The following is a 19,719-nucleotide window of genomic DNA, read 5'->3' on the forward strand; positions in this document are numbered from 1 at the left end:
TGGCTTTTTCCAGGGATTTATTAAAGGAGATATGTGTGTTTCTGTGGGAGGCATATTGCAGACATGAATGGCATTCTTTTCCCCAGTATCTCCTTTTCACTACCTGACCGTGATTTAATTTCTGATATATCAATTCTCAAAAAACCCACGAAGAGTTCACCTCTCTGCGTGGTAGTTCTGCACACACCTTGTTGCTAAGAGCCATGTCACAATATATGAGTCAGCTACCTTGAGAGTCTTGCAATACACTTGTAAGGGAGAGTCTGGAGGAGCTGAGTGACTGGACATTGCATGAGCTTCTCCCCTGTGAACTTGATTGCAGCACGAGGCCATTTATAGCAGGCTCCTGCTGTACTGCTGGGCTGCCTGCAGTCCCTAGGGGATGTACACCACTTCTTGACTGGTTTCCAGGAGGCTTGTGAGGTATTTGAAATCAATGTTACATATTACTATTAGCAAATTGAAGAGGCCAGACTATTGCTTAGCTGATAGAAGAAAGATGCCTGTGAAGAAAGAAAAATAGCAAAGTACAATAACTTCTTTTAACAGCACGTCTGTCTTATTATATACACATTCCCCAAAATATTCATTTCTCTGGCAAAGGTATCACTGACCAAACATTTGTAATTTCCAAGGCTCAAAAGAACACATGGACTCATGTGTACTAAATCCTATGAATTCAAGGAAAATTCAATGGAGATTTGATCTGCTTCTAGAAGGAAAAATTCTTTACCATGTCTCCTTCAAAGAGAAACAAAAACATCCTTTATTATTCTTAGTGAGAGGACTGTGCTGCTGCTCCCACTCTACATAGTGAAATGATGATTCCTTGAAAATCTTGCTCCTCTTGCATCTTAAATAAATACTAACCTAATGGGAGTGATAGAGAATTAGGCAATAAGATTAGAAAGAGAGATTGTTCCTGAATCAGTCCATTAGGATTAACCAGGCTTTGTTCCATGGCAACTTAGCTAAGAATAATCATGACTGCAAATAGTGCTGTTCCAGTTTCTTGGGTGGAGTGCAGAGTAAAATTGCTGGTCTCCAACTGCAATTGTTAATGTGTTTGGCGGTTCTTAAATGTCACTGTGGCTGTACTTCAGCAATTCAGTTAGAATTGGTTTTGCCATCACATGTGATGCATAAGGAATTCAAACCCCTGCAGGCAAGCTGAGTTCACAAGGTCCTTGTATTTTCAGATTATTTCTGGTGGGACATGATTTCTGGCATTAACAGCTGAGACTGACAGCATTGACTCTGCCAAGAGTCACTGGTTGTACAGGAAGTGTGAAAGGAGTATGTGAGAGATGTGGGCTGGGGCAGTCAGGCTGGCACATTGGTGGGTCCTGATGATAAACCAGTTCTCAAGAATGTGGATCTCAGGTGGAGGAGAAATTCAAAACACCTCTGTTCATCCATGCTGCAGGACACACATAGCCAAGCCCTGTTGTGGGAGCAGCTGAGCTGAACCCAAGGAAAGGCAGTGTCACCTATGAGCAGTTTGATTACATTGATTGTGTCCAGGAAGAATCTTGAGAATTTTTTTAAGAATTTTAAGTCTTGAATTGCTTTATATTACTTGTTTTTATTTTTCTGCTGTATAGTCCTCTACCTCACATTGCAACATATTTTTATTTTAAAAGCATCAGCCTGTCTCTTTTATGCTTGGAAACTATGGTGCTTTCTTAATACACTAATTTAAATTGGCATGAATCATTTCTACATATTTGATTATGGTGTCACAATCATTTAAACAAAGATGATGTGAGTGAATTTAATCACTTCACTGCAGGCAACACCAAACTTACTCAGGGTTCAGGTAGCATTTATTTGTGTACTGAAAACCACTGCAAGATACTCTAGCAGGAAAAAAACCCACCATATTTATTGGCTTATGGTTTAAGGTGTATTTCTAAACAGTCACTTATTTCTCCTAAAACCAGCCAAGGCCCTGGAAGAAGGTGTGTTCAGGGACATCCCTGCTTCACAAGTGCCTCTCTTTAGGGTGCTCGGTGGGGTAAATCTGTACCTTTGGGGCACTCTCCAGCCTCTCCTGCCCACAGCCATTACCAGGTCTGTTGATCCAAGAGTCTCAGCTCTTCTGGGCACCCCACAGCCTCTGTCTATGGAGAGTGTGGCTGATGCCAAGAGCAGATGACATCTTGTTTACCTTTACCTGTCTGGCCTGAGCCTGCTGCCCAGGTTCCTCCACCAGCTGGTGGCATGTGGTGGGAACCACCAGGGAATGGCTCAGGGGCTCTTGTGACACCTTGGGGATGCCTGCCTCCCACAGACTCTACCTCCCCTCCCCTGGCTGCAGACAGGACACAGGTGTCCAGCCAAGACCTGACCCAAATGTGTAAGAAAGGAAGGGAGATGATTGACTGTCAAGTCATCCAAACACAAATTCACTGAAATAAAACACTGTTTATTCCTTTTAAGGGAGGTGAAGAGCAGAAGATGGGATGAAGAGAGTGAAGCCCATGCACACATTTCCCCATTAACTGTAGGTTTTAGTTGGGCTGCTCTCATTCTTGAGTTCAAGGTCACCCTTTATTATGGGTGTTTCAGCCAGATGGTGTTGACTGTTCCCTTTACACAGACACACAGATGCACACACCCTCCACCTGGCTTCTTTGGTAGATCAGCACCTTTCAGCTTTTGGTCTCCCCTTTTGTCCTAGCTCCAGATCTGGGTTCTCTCCAGCCAGACACTCACCAGGGCATTCTCCATCTCACTGCTGTTTTGCAATAGGCTTATAGTATTGGCTGAACCTCACCTTGCCTTGCCATCATTGCCTTTCCCAATTGTTTCCAATTGTTTCCCCTCTCCAATTCCCCTGCTTCTGATTTAACATACAACCAAGTGAATAATGGCAAACTCATAAAAATTACAGCATCTTTACAGTATAATATTAATCCCTGTTACATTTACAACATGGTGCTCAAACTCTTCATCATACAGTCTCATTGAAGGTAATTCTGGAGTCTGCTTATTTTTAAAATAGACACAAAAAATGTACATATGATTCGTGCTTGTGGTTACGTACAGCCCTGTGTGCCTTTGGAAGAAAACACCTACAAATCTTGTGGAGACATGACAGATAGACTTTCTGGGGTATATAATTTGGAAAGTCATATGCAAGATTGCAGAAAGCCCATCCCACTGATGGCAGGCTTCAGACTAGAGGAGATTATCCATGCAATGCATTGGGCACAGGCATAATTTACAACAAAGGGCCTATCCCATCTGAGCCATGTCATGGGCAGTGTGGCTTGCTGAAAGAGTTGTGCATGTGTGGTCATGCTTCTGAAATTCCCATCTGCCATCCAGTTTTCTTGTCCTGGTAGAAGCCTCGTTGTGTGCCATACTTTTGCCATGAGTAGGAGTATGCATTGCTTACCAGCTGTGCTTTGATTCCATTTGCTGCCCCACTCTGTGTCCTTGGGTATGTACACCTCTTAGGTTGTCTGCCAAATCACTCAGTTGAGGCTGAAATACTCTTCAAGATACTGGGTTAGGAAATATCTGTGCAGGAGCAACAAACAAGAAAATGTGGCCTCTGTGTTATCCTTTGGCTTGGAGCTAAAATTAAGTTTGTCAGGAGGAGAGGGGAGCAGATGCTCTGCAGGCCAGTGCTGGTGCACAGGCTCCAGGGCCAGCTGAAGCCATGAGAGGGCTGCACCTCCAACACACAGCCCTGGGGAGCTCACACTCACAGCACGGGGGTAAAGCTGCAGCGTGTGTGACAAAGTACCCTCCATGCCCTTCATCTGCCCCGAGCAGGAGGTAGGACAGCCCTTGTGCCACTTACCAAGTGCATTTCTTGATCTTCAATTCTATCTAAAAAGAGAAAAAATTAGAGAAAAATAACACCCCCCCCCTTCCCTGAATTACAATAATTTATTCAATGCTTTGTGCTGTTTTGTCAAGTTCATAAAGAACATCTCCTTTTTAACGCTCTACTGGAAAATGCTGATCTGTTTTTCAGAACTGATTTAATCTGTATATATTGTTGTTTAATATCCCGTGGATGTTTGGCTAAATTTTAATAAAGCAGCCAGAGTGTGCCACCATGGGAATTCTAACAAAACCCTCCTGAGGAAAATAGTATTCATCCCAAGGGATGTGTCATAGGTCAAACAAAAGCTGTCATACCTCCTCCTTATTTTGAAAGCACCCATCCTCTCAACTTTTATTTGCAATCAATGTAAAAAAACATTTTTGTCAGCAATTTGTCTTTTTATTTATATGCTGGTGTGTTAACTAATTATTACAATTCCACACAGTGCTAATCTTGCCATAATGGTATTTCTAGTATGACAACTTTCATCTGCTGATTAAACAAGCACAGTCTTGCCTTTTCTCAGCATGGCCGTGAGTCAAAAACAAGTCACTGGGAATTGAGGATCCTAGGGCTCGCCTGTACATGGTTTTTCCATGGGTGCAATTAGACAAGTTCAAGTCAAAGCAATGCATCCCCCAAGCATGGGTGAAACTGCATTCCTGTTAAAGTCAGTACAGCTTATCTGAATTCAGTGCAACAAGCAGTCTATGTTAGAATAACTGCTCTGGAGAACATGGACTGGCTGAGACAGTATCACAACATCCACCACCGTGCCAGCGTTCCCAGAACATTTTTTTCTGACAATATAAGTGTGATATTTTAGAAAGAATTCTTAGGACAAGAAATTGGGCATCATGCCATTCACCAAAAATATGAGATTTTTCCCTCTGCCTCCTTTCAGATTTGGGAATTAAGAGCCTGAACTCTGAGGCTACAATTGGTTATAGGGAGCAACACAACACAGGGAACTTTTGTTAATCTCACACTAAATGACTGGGTGCAGGAAACACACCCTTTGCCACTTACCTCAGGGCAGCAAACATTCTTCTGATACAGAAGCTCATGCAAGGGGCTCACCATGAAGAAACCTCACCACAGGGCCAGACTGAGGGTAGTTGTCCTTTACCACATCTTGTACTGTGCATGACACATCTTCTATATTGTGGGAGTTTTCTTTGTTCCTTTTTTTTTTTTTTTTTTTTTTTTTAAGCCTGACTACCATGTGCTGATGGTGCAGGTACACAATGTGTTTGCTTTGGCAGTGAAAGCAGCTGAATAATTTCCCACTTCTTCCCCCAGCCCAGCTGTTCACCCTGTTCCTCTTGGTTGTGCTGACTGTTTGCATGTGGGTAGGACAAGCCAGGACAGAGAAATAACAATGTTAAAAAGTAACTTTCAACAAAAAATCCCCAACATTCACAGTTGCAAGGAGGACACTGACTTGTGATTGGGACAGGAATGCACTGCAGAGGACAAGTAACTTTAAAATACATCATTAAAAAAGTATTTCATATAGTCTGCAAAAGAAGTAGGAAGCAGCTTGTGTTAGGGACAAGGATGTTAAAGCTACAAAACCTGTGAAAAACAAGTGTTGAAATAAATAGACTAAACAACTAAGATGACATTTGGAATTACACAAGTGTGTTGTCATCTACTGTGAGCATCACGTGTATTTCTTCAATCTGTCTAATCTAATATAAACATAGAGCAGCAGGTAGATCTAAAAAAAGCCTCTTCAGAAACACCACAGATACCCATCTTGCCTTGGGGAGATGATAAGGAAGACAGCAAACCAGGTATGACAGCACCTGCAGGCACCATTTAATGTGTGGTTAGAAGGCATTCACATTCCACTCTGATGAGAGCAGTGAACACGAGGAGAGGAGAGGAGAGGAGAGGAGAGGAGAGGAGAGGAGAGGAGAGGAGAGGAGAGGAGAGGAGAGGAGAGGAGAGGAGAGGAGAGGAGAGGAGAGGAGAGGAGAGGAGAGGAGAGGAGAGGAGAGGAGAGGAGAGGAGAGGAGAGGAGAGGAGAGGAGAGGAGAGGAGAGGAGAGGAGAGGAGAGGAGAGGAGAGGAGAGGAGAGGAGAGGAGAGGAGAGGAGAGGAGAGGAGAGGAGAGGAGAGGAGAGGAGAGGAGAGGAGAGGAGAGGAGAGGAGAGGAGAGGAGAGGAGAGGAGAGGAGAGGAGAGGAGAGGAGAGGAGAGGAGAGGAGAGGAGAGGAGAGGAGAGGAGAGGAGAGGAGAGGAGAGGAGAGGAGAGGGACCATGCAAGTTCAGCATTAAAAAAAAGAGATAGCCTTAAAGCTTCTTTTTTGGATGCTAAATTTATTGGACCATATGGAATGTTTTTATTGCCACTGACATTTTCAAAAGCAAGTTTTCCTTCAAAATATTTTTTTTCTTTTTTTGTCTTATAGCAAGCTGTTATGATTAAAAAATCCCACCTGTTTCCAAACACACAGCATTAAGACAAAAGACCTGCATGAATTCTGGTTTGTAGGAGTAACTTTGACTCAATTGAATCTCTTTTGGGACACTCCTAGAGCCTGTGTTTTGTAGAACTTCAGACTCACTGATTACACAATTTATTCTTGACTGCTAGTTGATGAACCTACATTGGTTTGTCCTTCCACCTTAAAGTGTTATTGGCAAGTACAGTGTGGTGTCAAGATTTGATGTGCTTTGCAGTGAGGATAGGAATGAAGCTGCCATTTGATTTTAATGGTGACTTTCTGGGCCCAGGTTTGCTCACAGATGACCTTGCTCAAGAAAGAGGAGAGAGAACTTCAGGTTCTGCAGATGAGAAAACTTCCTTCTGAGAGTAGAAACAACACTGCCTGATATGTGATCCTTGAATGTCTTTTCACTGTGATTTTAAGTTAAGCCAACAGATACTTATTAAAACTTCTGCCATATTTTAAGTGTTGTTTGGATCTAATCAGTAACAAGTGATTACAGTTGTTCAACAGTAACAACTTCCAAAATGTCCTCACTCTAAACAGGAAAGGATTTAACATGCATTTTTATCTCTTGCTAAGGGAAGATTTCTGATCAGAATTAGTTGAGGAGACAGTATTTGCATTTGAATTACTTTTCTGCCTTAAATTTAAATTCTCCTATAATAACACTGTCTTTCCAAAAAAAAAAACTTCTCAGTGTAATTGTCCCTGACAATGCTGGAAATCCCATTAAATCCCTGGTGATCATATTTCATAGGTTTGTGGGTGAAATTTTGAAGGAGTTCCTGAGATGTTTTGGCTGTGCATAGTCAGAAATCGGAAAACTGTCCCTTCATTCCTTGGTTTTGATGCAGAACAGCTCCTACCTTAGTGATGCAGTGTTTGCTCCTGTCCATGGTGCTCTGGCAGGAACCTGCACCAGATGTTTCCTTCCCTTACTGCTCTTCCCCCTCACTGCCACACTGCTCAGATCCTCTTCTACCTGCAGAGCTGGGCTTTAATACCCAATATGCTGCTCCCTAAAATGTTCTCACTTCAATCTGTCTTGGCAGCTTCTGTCTGGGGCCTGGAGGGAAATACTTTAAAACCCAACAAAGAACAGATTTCAGCTGTTGACCTCAGCAGTTCTTGCAGCTACATCATTTCCTTGATGCTTGCTATCTGGTTACCAGAGAGGATGCAAGTTGGCTGGCTTTTGGCCAGGGAGCTGGTTGCTCTGCACATTTCTGCAATCATTCCAGTCCATTGCCACAAGCACCACAGGGAGTTGTAAAAAAAAACCCCAAAGATGTGTTACAGATGCCTCAGTCTTTGCAACTCTATATGAAAGAGAAGCCAACAGCCTGTCACTGCTTTGGGGACTTACAGTACTGGGATATGAACAAGACCATTTTCTTGTATTCATTTCTGCACAGGCATTGTTGGAAACAGTGCTAAAACAGCACTTTTTTTTTTTTTTTTTTTTGAATTTGAGATCAAGCCCATATCCCTGAGAGTGCCCCATTCTTCCCCCATCAAGCAGGTTGGCACTTATGTGAACTGATGGTCACAGAGAGTGAAAATTTAGGTAGAATGAGATACCAGCTTACCCAGGCAGGAGACATGCTCCCCTGGCCATGTGAATGATGAGTATTTTTGTGGATCCTGTTCTCTTCTTGTACGTTTACTCACACAACAAACAATGTATTTATTAATATTTCAACCACATATATGCTGACAACTTTCTTTCACATTGCATTTCCCCAGTAGATTTTAGATAGATATTTACATTTAATTCCAGCTACTGCAACACAATTAGTACTAAATAGCTAGCCTTGTTGCTTTTGATATTTTGGGGGTTAGTTTGTGTGCTTTTTCTTTGTTCTGTTTTGTTTTGTTTTGGTTTTGTGTTGGCACAAGCACTTGTATTTCTTCAGTTATTAAATCAGGCTCCTTCCCCACTGCAGTGGTAGGCACTGGAATCACTGCTGTTAGACAGGAGTATATCAAGGGGATGTCATCTCTGCAAGGTGCCTGATTCTCTTCTAACCATCACTGCCAAGGGTCACCACTGGGACAGTCAGACCAGCTCCTGCTGCAGAGAAGGCAGAAACAGGTAAGGGAGCACACCCAGGTATGATAAACGCGAGGCTGACACTTCCTAAGGCTGTAACTTCAAACTACCAAAGCAAATGGTACTTAGACCCTTTGAAAATGTCATCACCAATTTCTAGTCCAGTTTTGGATACTGGACCAAAATCTAAGTTTGCTTGGATTGTTTTGGGGCATTATTCAGTATAACCGAAGGCAAGCCTGGTGGAAAGGGTTCATTCTCAAATTCCTTCTGGGACTGAATGTATAGAAGAGAAAGACTTCTTTAAAAAAACAAAAACAAAAAAAAAAAACAAAAAAACAAAAAAAAAAAAACCAAAAAAAAAAAAAACCAAAAAAAAAAAAACCAAACAAAAAAAAAAAAAAAACACCAAGAAGTGTGATAAAGCATTGGAATTGTCTGCCTGGAGAGGTGGTGGAGTCACCATCCCTGGATGTGTGATGTGTTTGAAAAAAGATTGGATGTGGCACTTGGTGCCATGGTTTAGTTGAGGTGTTAGGGCACAGGTTGGACTCGATGATCTTGAAGGTCTCTTCCAACCTTGTGATTCTGTGTGATTCTGTGATTCCTAGTCTCAGGTCCTCTGTCTAGCCCTCAAGAGAGTAGGGAAAATGCATTTAAAGAGAAGGTCCTATGCAACTCTAAACTTGACCATGTTTTCAGAAAATAAATGTAGAAGTTGTTACCTTGTCTCTACTGAGCATATGCGACTCAATTTTTTCTCACATTTGTAACCTGGAAACAGGAAAAAGCACATTTCATGCCAAACTGCAATTTTTTCCTCACGAGGATGGTGATATCACAACCTTTACACAATTTTCTATGTGAAAAACCTCACTTTGGTGTTATTCTGCAGTGCCTTATCTCCCTCAGCTGACTTGGAAAGAAACAAGCTTCCCCCTGCCCAAAGCCCTTGATTAAATCAAACTGAAGTTGGAAAATGGAAAATTTCAGACCATATGTTCAAAGTTATAAACAATTGAAACCAAGGTATTTTTCTAGCCAGAATATCAACCATATCTATAATGATTAGTTCTAGTTATGTTTCTTTAAACCATGTTCCTTTTTATCCCCATACAAATACATCTGTGATCTAGAGCTCCAAATACCCTGGAAAAGGCAAAACAAACAAACACAAAAATCCTCTTCCTGAGAAGATGAACAGACAAAAAATAGCATTCAAGTCAGAAACAAGGATACTGTTTACAGAAAAAAAAAAAAAAAAGCCATAGCTGTATCTGCTTAGAGAAATGGCTTACACTCAGATGGCATGTGGGTTTGTTGCCACCCTTGGCAGCAAATTACTTTCATCCCCCATCCATAGCTCTTTGACATGACCATCCACGGCTTTATCATGGTTTCAGATGAGTTAACAGCATACAGTCTCCAAACTTTCCTAAGGGGAAAAAAAATGTAGTATTTTTAATCTCTTGCGTTTTTTTACATTTTTGACATATTTGTGGCTATTGCTGCATAGCAGGTAACCTGCAGAGGAGTATGGACACTTAAATGCTTCTGTGACTACCTACTCAGCAGCTTCACCCTCAGCAGTCAGCAAACCTCAAAACCCATTTCCATTTGAGAAAATCTGCCAGGGTGAGGATGATTCCCTAATTAGCCACATCCTCTGCGTTTCACCATTAGATAACACAAGGAAATGCATTCATGGCTTGCTGCTTCATAAGCTGCTGTAGTGATTCATTCCACACTGACTGGCACTGGGAGAGCAGAAAAGCCGGGGCTGACAGTAGGAATGTGAAGGAAAGCACCATTCCTGTATGACTTCAGACAGTGTCTCTCCCTTAGTTTTTTCACAAATGAAAGTTTTCCCTGTGCAGCCCCAAGGACTTTGCCCTCCATTTAGCTCCCAGAGTAGGAGATGTTTTTAGTTGGGTTAGTTCAAAATGTGTGTGTCAAAATGTGTTTTTCTTGAATGTGTGTTTCTTATAGGGGCATCAGCTGGATGCCAGTGTCTCTCCAGAGCAGTAAAATACTCAGTTCCCATGAAATCCTGCTCCTGGAGACATTCTTGTAGTCACAGGACTATTTGCCTACAAGAAGAAATGGGGCATGATGCCCTGCTCTGAGCACTGCACACACAACAATTAATCATTTTGTGTGGGATCCCCCCTTCAGCTGTGGCTGTCTGAGCACTGGTGCATCCTCCCAGCACAGGGCCTGGACTCCTTCTGTGGCCAGGGAACAACAGCCACATCTCCAGCAGGTATTTCATCTGTCTTGTTTCAGACACTCTCAACTGTACAGGAAACCCAAGCAACCATTTTTGGATCAAGCTCATAGAATGCTGTATTTCAGAAACATGCATGCAGCCCTCTATCTGCAGTAATAGGCATCTCTGCATTTTCACTTGATTCCATCTGTCCCAGCACCATTCCTTGTCACCCAGACATAACCTGCCTATGCGTGTGGTTGAATACTCTGTGTATGTGTAGTCTCAGGGTCTGTCATCAGACTGTTGAGAAATGTGATGGGAACAGGAATTACTGACTGTACAGCCTGGAGCTCTGAGTTATTTCAGGGCCTGAGAGTTATTTTTGAAGAGTGCACTGTATTTTATATTATGTCTGCAACACTGTTACTTACAGCTGCAGAAAGTAATTCCTTTCTATTGCAAAGAAGAGCCTCTTCCAGGTGCCTTCACTGGACCTGTCGTGTCTGCAAGCACATTCCCTGAAGAGGTAAAGCAACATTCAAATATATCATAAACTTGATGACTACTCTCCCAGAAGTTATGCCAGTCTTAAGTATTAGACTCAGCTCATGGAAAAGTGCTGGGAGTTTCCCTCAGGAACAGTCTGTTTGGTTCAATGAAGGTTAGCATTCGTCCCAGCAGGAAATAGTTTTATGGTTTAGCCCCGGTAGCAGCACGTCAATAAGTACCAGTTAAGTCTTTATTAAGACATGGCTCAAGTGTACTTTGTCTGTGTTTGTGGCCAGATGGCAAGGCCTTATGCTGACCTGCATCAAGGGAAATATTTTGCTTTGATCTCCAGACTGGCCAGCCCAGGCTCCTCCCAAGCTTCTCACTCCCAGCCTCTTTATCTACCACTGAGCAGGCTGACCAGCTGGGCACTTGAATTCTCAGTCCTGCTTTGTCTGTCCCCATTCATTTTGCTGAGGCTTCCTTTCCCTCCAAAAGGTGTCTCCTCTAATGCATTGGCATTGCAGCCCAATCTGCTCCAGAAATCTGCCTGAAGATGGCTGATATCTGTCAAATAAACAAAATGTTTAATGATATTCTAAGTGCTTTGATATTTTAATCATGTGTACAATGTAGGGAAGGTGGGTTTTGCTTGTAATCATTGTCCCACCAAAAAAAAATTCCGAGTGCTTGTTCTACTATTAATGACCATTAATACACATCTTATTTTCCTGCAGCATCTATTGTACTAATTTAGACTCTGCTATTGTACTAATTTAGACAAGCATGAGAAACAAAGATGTGTCTAAAAGGAAAACATATCCTTAGGAAGACACCATCAACCATTCTCTCCATCAAATGGGAAATTATCTATTACTTCTCATCAAAGGCCTTCAGTCTTCACCTTCACTGAAAGTGGGTTCTTTATGTTATGACATACCACAGAATATTGTACTGCAGCATTAATTACTGCATATACTTTTTATAATACTCCAGGACTGTAGAATTTTATGGTTTTTTTACCAAAACTACATACTGGGTGTTTTCATTCTGAAAGTTTTTTTCCCCAGTTTTAGAGAGGAAAGCTTCTTTAAAAATGGTAATGAATTAAAAGTTGCAAAATTTTACTTATTTATAGCCTTAAGGATCAAAAAGTGGAAAATAAAAAGCTTTATTTCTACCCTGCTATATTTGAACTAAAATAAGATTGTTGTCCAAAAAAAATAGCAACCAAAGAAACAAACCAAATCTCATTTTTAAGAGGTGTTTTAGGGGGTCTGATTCAATGTATTTTGCACTCTTTGAGGCTATGAGACTGAAACTTCTTCCTGTTTGCCTGTGGGCTCATGGTGAGAAGACTGAAGTTGGGTTTCAATTTTTTGTAAGTGGAAGTGAGGGAGTTAAAGCAAGAACTTGAGTCTCTGTCCTGCAACCGTGTTCAAAGTAAAATGCCCTGGTGTTTCTGCATATGAAACTTTTGTCAGTGTTGGAATCTCTAAAATGTGCATACATCTTAAAAAAGGAGAGAAGTGTTTTCTCATTGTGTCTGGTCAGTAATATTAATATGATTATTTTTGTAGCTTTGAAATGTTGTGAAAGTTCCTTAGCTTACATTAGCTTTTCAAGCAGGGCAATTTGTCTGGTGTCAAAGTAGTCTGGCATGCCAGCCTGACCTTTAAGAAGACAATGTCCTTAGTATTAGTTGTATTTCTCTTGGGATGCCCTTTTTTTCTTTACTTATGAATAAGATAAGCCTGTTAAATAATGTTAGTTTTCAAACTTTCCATTCTTAGGAAAGGAGGGGCCTTTTTCCTCTTTAAGGGTGTTTGTTCTACTTCTGCTTCTACTTCTGAGAATTACTCATTTCCAGTACACTGGCAGGTAGCATAGACAGCAGGGTTTAGCAACAGATTTTCTATACCTGAGTCACAGGATGTACTATACAATGTTATTTAGAAGGAATTACTGTCTCCAGTGTAGGGCATACACAATATAAAAACTAGCAAAATAAAAAAGTGGTGATGTCTCACCATTTTCTTCCCAAAGATAATGTGGTCAAACCAAAATGTGGTGAGCCAAAAAGATAGGTAAAATCAGCATTCTGCAGTCTGTGATCACTCCATGAAACATAAGAATTTGATCCAGGAAAAGACTGCAGAATGATATTTGTAAACAATTTCCCACACAGTCACTCACGGATATGACTGAAGTACAACAAAAAGAAGAAGTGGTGAGCGAGAAACCTTCAGACTTTGGCCCTTTTCCGTGGTTGTAAGTGCAAATCTCTGTGACACTGCTGTACAAATGGTCTCATGTCCTTCTTTGACAAAAACTGTTGAGGAACACTGGAATTGACACCTCTCAATTTCTATGATTTTCTCCTACGCAAAGGGTAACTTACACAGCATTTCACAAAGGCAGTTGTGTCTCTTCTGCACTCCTCAGCACTTGATTACTCTCTTGTCTTGTACTGCAATCAAACTGTAAAATCTGGGGTGATGACTATCTCCTCCTTTTCTCTGGACCTCTTACCCCAACAGGATCAGGTTCATGATAAGGATATTGAGGAGCTAAAGCAAAAGTAGAAAAAAAAAATTGCAAATAATTAAGATAATGAAGAGATAACAACGGAAGTAATAAGTACCTGTATTTAGGATACTATATGTTTTTTGAAACAGTGATGGAAAAGATCACCATAGGAATAATAATTATTACTATTTTTGTCTTGTGTAGATTTTTTAATCTATGACTCTCTGAACATGCTAATTAAAGACTTTGTACATATCCAAGTACAAATAATTCCCATCTGGAAGGGATGGGATGTGAGAGTGAAGCAATTTAATGCCAATAATATCCTCATCTGACATTATCACTGCAGATCTGGGGTTGAGTTTCCATTTTTAATTAGCTAGCAGTCTTAATGTGACACAGATGGATTAAGTATATCCTCATCTACTGTTTGGTACATGGGCCAGTAGTCACCATCAGATTATGGATGGTTGCAATGGGCAGGTACCAGCAAACCTCTGACCTCTGAAGTGACTTGGTTATTGGCCAGAAAAAATTGTGTGCCAGTCTGCAGCTGTAAAACTGGGACTCAGCTTCAGACCTGAAGGTGGCAACTTCCTTTTCATTTTACCACTCACTATATGTGGTAAAAGAATTCCTTCCTCCAATTTCTTACTGATGGCATTAAGATTTCAGCTTTTCCTTTGTGGGATGGCAACCACCTCTTTTCTGCAGTAAACAGCTGGGGTGTCAGTATCAACCACAGACTTCTTCCTTGGAGCCAGGCAGCCACAGCCCCAGAAGACAGTCTGCTCAGTAGAAAGCAGCAAGCTTTTAAACTTTCACCCTAGTCTTATTTATTAAAACTTCTGCAGGTGGCTACATGACATTTCACTTTGCTCTCTGCCCTCGGGAAGGGATAAAGGCAATCACTTTCTCCCCTAGCTGTCCTGTTTGACACCAAGGTGAGTGATTCCCATCTCTGTTTCAGAGGTCAGCTACCCATTTGCAAAACTTGCAGGGTCCAACTCTCCTCGCTTTTCACAGCTAACAAATCCCCAGTATTTCTTGGAGCAGTTCTGAGTCAGGTTTGGGTAGGTGCCACAAACCCGTCACAAGGAGCCAGGCAGCCAAGTAGGCAAAAGGCACCGCAGTCACATTTAGCTGTATCCTTCAGTGGCTGTTTCAGCTGTAATTCTTCTTTTGTTCAGCCTGCAGCAGATGGTGAATCAGAGCGCATTTGGGCAGGTGGAAAATCTTCCAGCAGCAATGTCTGGAGGTCTGAACTTGGCTCCTTGCTTGTCCTCCCCCCTGCCTGGTTGTGCTGGCCCAGGGTGCTGTGTCTGCTCAGATGGCTCCAGACAGAGAAGAGGGCTAGGGAGGAAAAGTGACAGATGGCAGCTGAAGCTGTATCAAAGAAGGAGGCCTCACCTCCATACAACAAGCACTGATAGGAACTGGATTTTGTTCCAGCTGTGTTTTGGGCGTTTATATTTAAAAAGTGTCCCTTTTCAGAGAATTTTGATTTTAAAACTCCACAACCTTTTGCTGTTTTCCCCATCTCACCCTGCCTGTGGGCATGAAGGGGCAGATCCAGACCTAAATTAAAGTATCTGTAAGTGTGAAGCTCAGGTGGCAGGACCCCATGGCTGTGTGTTGACCAGATGTAATGCTTCAGCTGTGGGGAATTCTTTTCAAGGGGTGATCCATCTTTATTGCCATGTTTGCTGTGTGAACATGTCTGTACAAGGTGTGTAATTAAAGTGAGGTAGTTTTTTCTATGGCCTTCCTGAGTTAACAGAAAGCTGGCAAAGCTTTCATAGCCCTTCCCAGGTGCCCTTCTTGTAACCATGCCAACATGTTTTGCAAACACTGAATTGGCCAAAATAGCTGCTTTCACATAATCTAAAATTTCTCCATAGAAAGTGCTGGGAGGGGATGAGTAAGAGGGGTGGGCAGGCCTGTAGGAACTGGTATATGCCCCTGCAGTGCTGTTCTCTGTGCAGCTCAAGATACAATAATGCTCTTGTGCAAGTCTGGGGGCATTTAGCAGAGGTGCTTGGTATCTGCTGCTCTTTCTTTTCACTTCCCCCACTTTGACAGAAAAAAAAGGATGGATTTTGCCACCAGGATGATGCCAAGTCCTTGAATAAAGCAAGTATCAGACACTTAAAATTTAATTTTGCAACCTCACAATATAGAAAAGCTGAAGAGAGACCAACACATTATAAGAAAACTTGCTAGCAGGACAAGAAAATGTGCCAGAGGTATCAGGACAGATGTAAGACTTAGGTTTTCACTACTCACATTGATTGGGCAGCTCTGATGAGATCCATAAGCCTGTGTTTACTGCCCCACCAGAAGTGCTGGTGCCAGTAACTGTAGTCTTGCCACAGGACAGAAGTGTCCCAGCCATTCTGCCATGACATTCCTGAAGCAAAGGACATCTAGCTATGAAGTTTGCCAGTCTGAAACCCAAGCTAATCTGAATCACAAGCACAGAAAAATTCAGATTGGAAAAGACCTTTGAGGTCATTGAGTCCAACTGTTAGTCCAGCTGTGGTGGTGACTCACCACTTCCCTGGGCAGCCTGATTCAATGCTTGACAACACTTCAGTGAAGAAATGTTTCCTAGAATCCAATCTAAACCTCCCCTGGCATAACTTGAGGCCATTAATTATGTTGATAGTAGACAGGGGACAATCTGTTTCTCCTGGCTTTCATCCTGATGATTAGGACCATTTCAAGCATTTTCTATCTTCTCAATCTATTTTTATCTGGAGGAGGTTTCACAGAACATGCAGTATCTCAAGGAGAGCAATACTCAAGTGAATTGAACTGTGTGACTTATTCCAAGCAGGAAGTGGTCTTGATAAGCTTTCCTAGTACCCTGGTTTACAGCTTCAAAAGCAATTTGCCAACCTAGGAGCTGCCTTGTTAGATGACCTAGGAGAAGATGTGCTGGCAAGGGTCCCATGTCCATCAGCAGGAGGCTGGGCTGGAGCAACTGGGCTCTACTTGTAAATTGTGTCCTGCAACACTACATGGTTGGCAAATGGTTATCCTCTGTGTCTTTCTTTTGAGCTGGGGCTCCATCCCATCAACACCTGTAGATGAAAAGAGTTACAGAGAATCCCCTGCCTGATTGTATGGCAGTAACTCTGTACTGCATCAGGTACCCTCTAAAATAAGCTCAAGGGAAAGTGCTTTGGTCTATTTTAATATCTGCACTAATTGCTTTTTTTTCATTTCACAGACATGAGGTGAAATGACAAAGATTTCACCAGAAATTGTGGGGCATTGTCATGCCTGTAACTGAAAAGGAAATCATCTGGGTTTCTCAAGGCAGTTTTGCAGGAAAAAGCCAGGGATCTGCCAAAAGTTTGATAAAATTAAAAATATTAACTAAGCCTTGGAAAAAAGCTTGAGATGGTACTTCCACAAACTGCAGTTTTGAGTGAAGATCAAGGAGGACAGCAACACCCCCTCAAGACAGATTCCTTCCAGAGGGGAAGGTGGTGGGAGAAGGGGACTCAAAACGAGCCCTGTGGTTTGGTAGGGGGTCAGCTTGCAGCACCCAGGCCCTGTGCTGGTGAAAGAGTCCATGGGCTCCATGGCTGAGGGAGTACAAGTATAATACTCTTTCAAAGTACCTCTGGAAGATCTGGCAGTGCCCAAAGAACTTACTGCAGCTCTGAAGAGCAGTTGGGTTATTTTCCTTTTTGTTAGGGTATCAAACTGAGTGCCAGATTCTCCACCTTATTTGCAGAAATGGAAAAACCAGAAATAATCTCCAAAAAAAGCTGTCTACTGTAGATGTAGATCTACAGTATAGGCTCTTGCATCACCATGGAAATTAAGAAATCTCTGACAGCTTAAATCTCACTGAGAAGGAAATAAAATAGAAAAATGTCACAATATGGCAGGATGAAATCTGTCCTTCCTGGATACCTAGTGAGATAAACAGTTCTGGACCAGGGTCAGACAGAGCAATGGAACTTTAATAGGCTCCTGTCAGAGGGCTCCATGGGCAGAGAGGAGTAATGTTTTGAGTGGTTAAAATGCATTGAAAATTTCTATCCTGCCTCTTGGAAAAACATGTTAGTTAAACATTAACATGGTTCCTTTGCCAGTGGCACAGGTCACAGGACGGGGACAAGCATGGACATGACCATAAACTTGTTTCTCTCACCTTTCACCAATCCAGTGTTACATCCTGGGTTTGGGCTTCATAGGTCATATTTGCCTTATGGTGTTTGTGACATAGTGATTTTAGGAAATAGTATTGCTGGTTAGCCAGCACAGACTAAAGCCAGCTGAAGAAGGTGCTGCTGCTGCTGTGCCATTGCCACCACTGCCTTCTTTCTCAGTCTCTCAAATATTTCCTACTGCCATGTCATTTGGCTGGACAGTGGTGCTTCTCTGACCCTTCTGTGAGCCAAGGAGCTGGGTAGGTTCTCTGCTAGTTTAAAGGACCTTTATTTTGTGCAGAAGAGTTTGTAGATGCAACTTTTGATGTCAGTGTGTATATTGTAGGGTGGGGCTACTTACTTGAGAGGGCTGGCAGAGCATTCTTATTCTGGAGTATGGCACACTTTAAAAAAGAAGAGTTTATGAACAAGGCAATGGTAAAAAAATAATTTCACCAATACCCATTACACCCAAATATCTAACGTGAAAGAATTAAAAAGGGATTGGTATCTAAAAGAATTTTATATGTGGAAGTGATTTTGAAAACAAGCACACATCACAGACTTAAAAAGAAGCTAAAAAAAAAGTAGACAGATGGTCAGATACCAAATTAGATGCAATTAGGATATGCAAAGATAATTCATATTCCTTATTCCCAACTTTTCATATAGACACTGGACTTTGCAAGCTCTTTATCTGCTCTGATGAGTGCTTACAATAGAGCTGAGAGGTCTGAGCACTGCCAGATCCAACAGATCTATTTTTCTGCAGGCTTAGTCCTACCAGCTGCTATCCCTGAGGTGCTGGGTGCTTTGGCCTCACTTGTTCATTTGCCTTTCCTGTGCCCATGATTTCACAGTGCAATAAATCCAGCATTAGGGCTCTGAGGTCAAAATCACTGCAGCCACACAATGTAAAGTGCTGACTTACACCAAACCCTTGCTGCTGAGTCAAGTTTTTGCTGTTAATCTGTTGTGCTGGCAGGGTTGGGTTTTTTTTTTTTATAGGAGCTTTAGTATCATCTGTTTGTGCTGCTCGAGCTTTATGCTGGATCAACCACCATCTCCTGTGGCCAGCCTAGGGACAGCACAAATCCTGTGTCTCTATGAACTTTATGAGAGAAAGGAACCATGTGAGGAAGATATGTTGTCTCTGATTAACAGATTTTTTTTAAATAGCTGGAAGGACTGGAGTATCAGACCTGCATAGTGACAAGGACTGAGTTCATAGAAAAAAAATTAAATAAGCTAAACATTAAATCCACGTGGAATGCCATGAATTTGGATGTCTAAAATTTGTCTACTAAGGATTTCTGAAACACAAATTCCAATACTCTTTAACAGACAGAGAAAATGCTCTGAAGCCAGATCTGAAATGAATGCATTTATCAAGATGCCTCATCTCTTCTCATGTCCTTTTGCTTTCTGGCTCAGCTTCAGACAATATGTAGGAGCCACAGTTTCTACAGAACTTATCACAAGCAGTTTGTTCTGGCTATTATTATGAGGGATCTCAAATATTTCCATTTCTTTTATGAGAAAGTTAAGAATTTCTGCATAAAATTATCAATAAGGAAAATATCTTTCTCTGAAACCAGGTCCTGGTTATTCATGTTACCTAGAAATAGGATAATGAAGATAATGGCTATTTTGAATCACAGCTAGTTCTGAAAGAAATTACAGGGAAAAATAATTTTGAATTCAATCAAAACAGAAACCTTTCAGAAATGGCTGGTGAAATTAAAAGGTTTCAGAAAAATAATTTCAGGATAAATTAAATACTTGATTTGAGTAAAAGGCATTATTCTTTCTGCTTTGAGCACTTCCACACATATGAAACATAGTAGAAAGTAACTTCAAGGAGCTACCAAGGCAGGAAGTTCAAAAGAAATCAATTTCATTTTGAAAAAAGTAGAAGTGAAACAAACCATTTTCTTAAAAAGAATTTTATTTTTTTCTCTTA

The 19,719-nt window shown here is 41.6% G+C and overlaps 1 long non-coding RNA gene across 2 annotated transcripts; it reads left to right on the top strand.

The window, feature by feature from the left end:
* Window positions 1-269: 269 nt before the first annotated feature.
* On the top strand, window positions 270-16,928 carry LOC128783451 (uncharacterized). 2 transcript variants are annotated; one of them, XR_008429166.1, is made up of 3 exons: window positions 270-423; window positions 8,251-8,399; window positions 16,823-16,928. It is a non-coding gene; the product is annotated as an uncharacterized LOC128783451 (long non-coding RNA). The 2 variants fall into 2 exon arrangements; XR_008429167.1 differs by lacking the exon at window positions 16,823-16,928 and adding an exon at window positions 10,533-10,598.
* Window positions 16,929-19,719: the final 2,791 nt, after the last annotated feature.

The sequence above is a fragment of the Vidua chalybeata genome, chromosome 2, assembly GCF_026979565.1.
Source record: "Vidua chalybeata isolate OUT-0048 chromosome 2, bVidCha1 merged haplotype, whole genome shotgun sequence".
Classification (NCBI taxonomy): domain Eukaryota; kingdom Metazoa; phylum Chordata; class Aves; order Passeriformes; family Viduidae; genus Vidua; species Vidua chalybeata.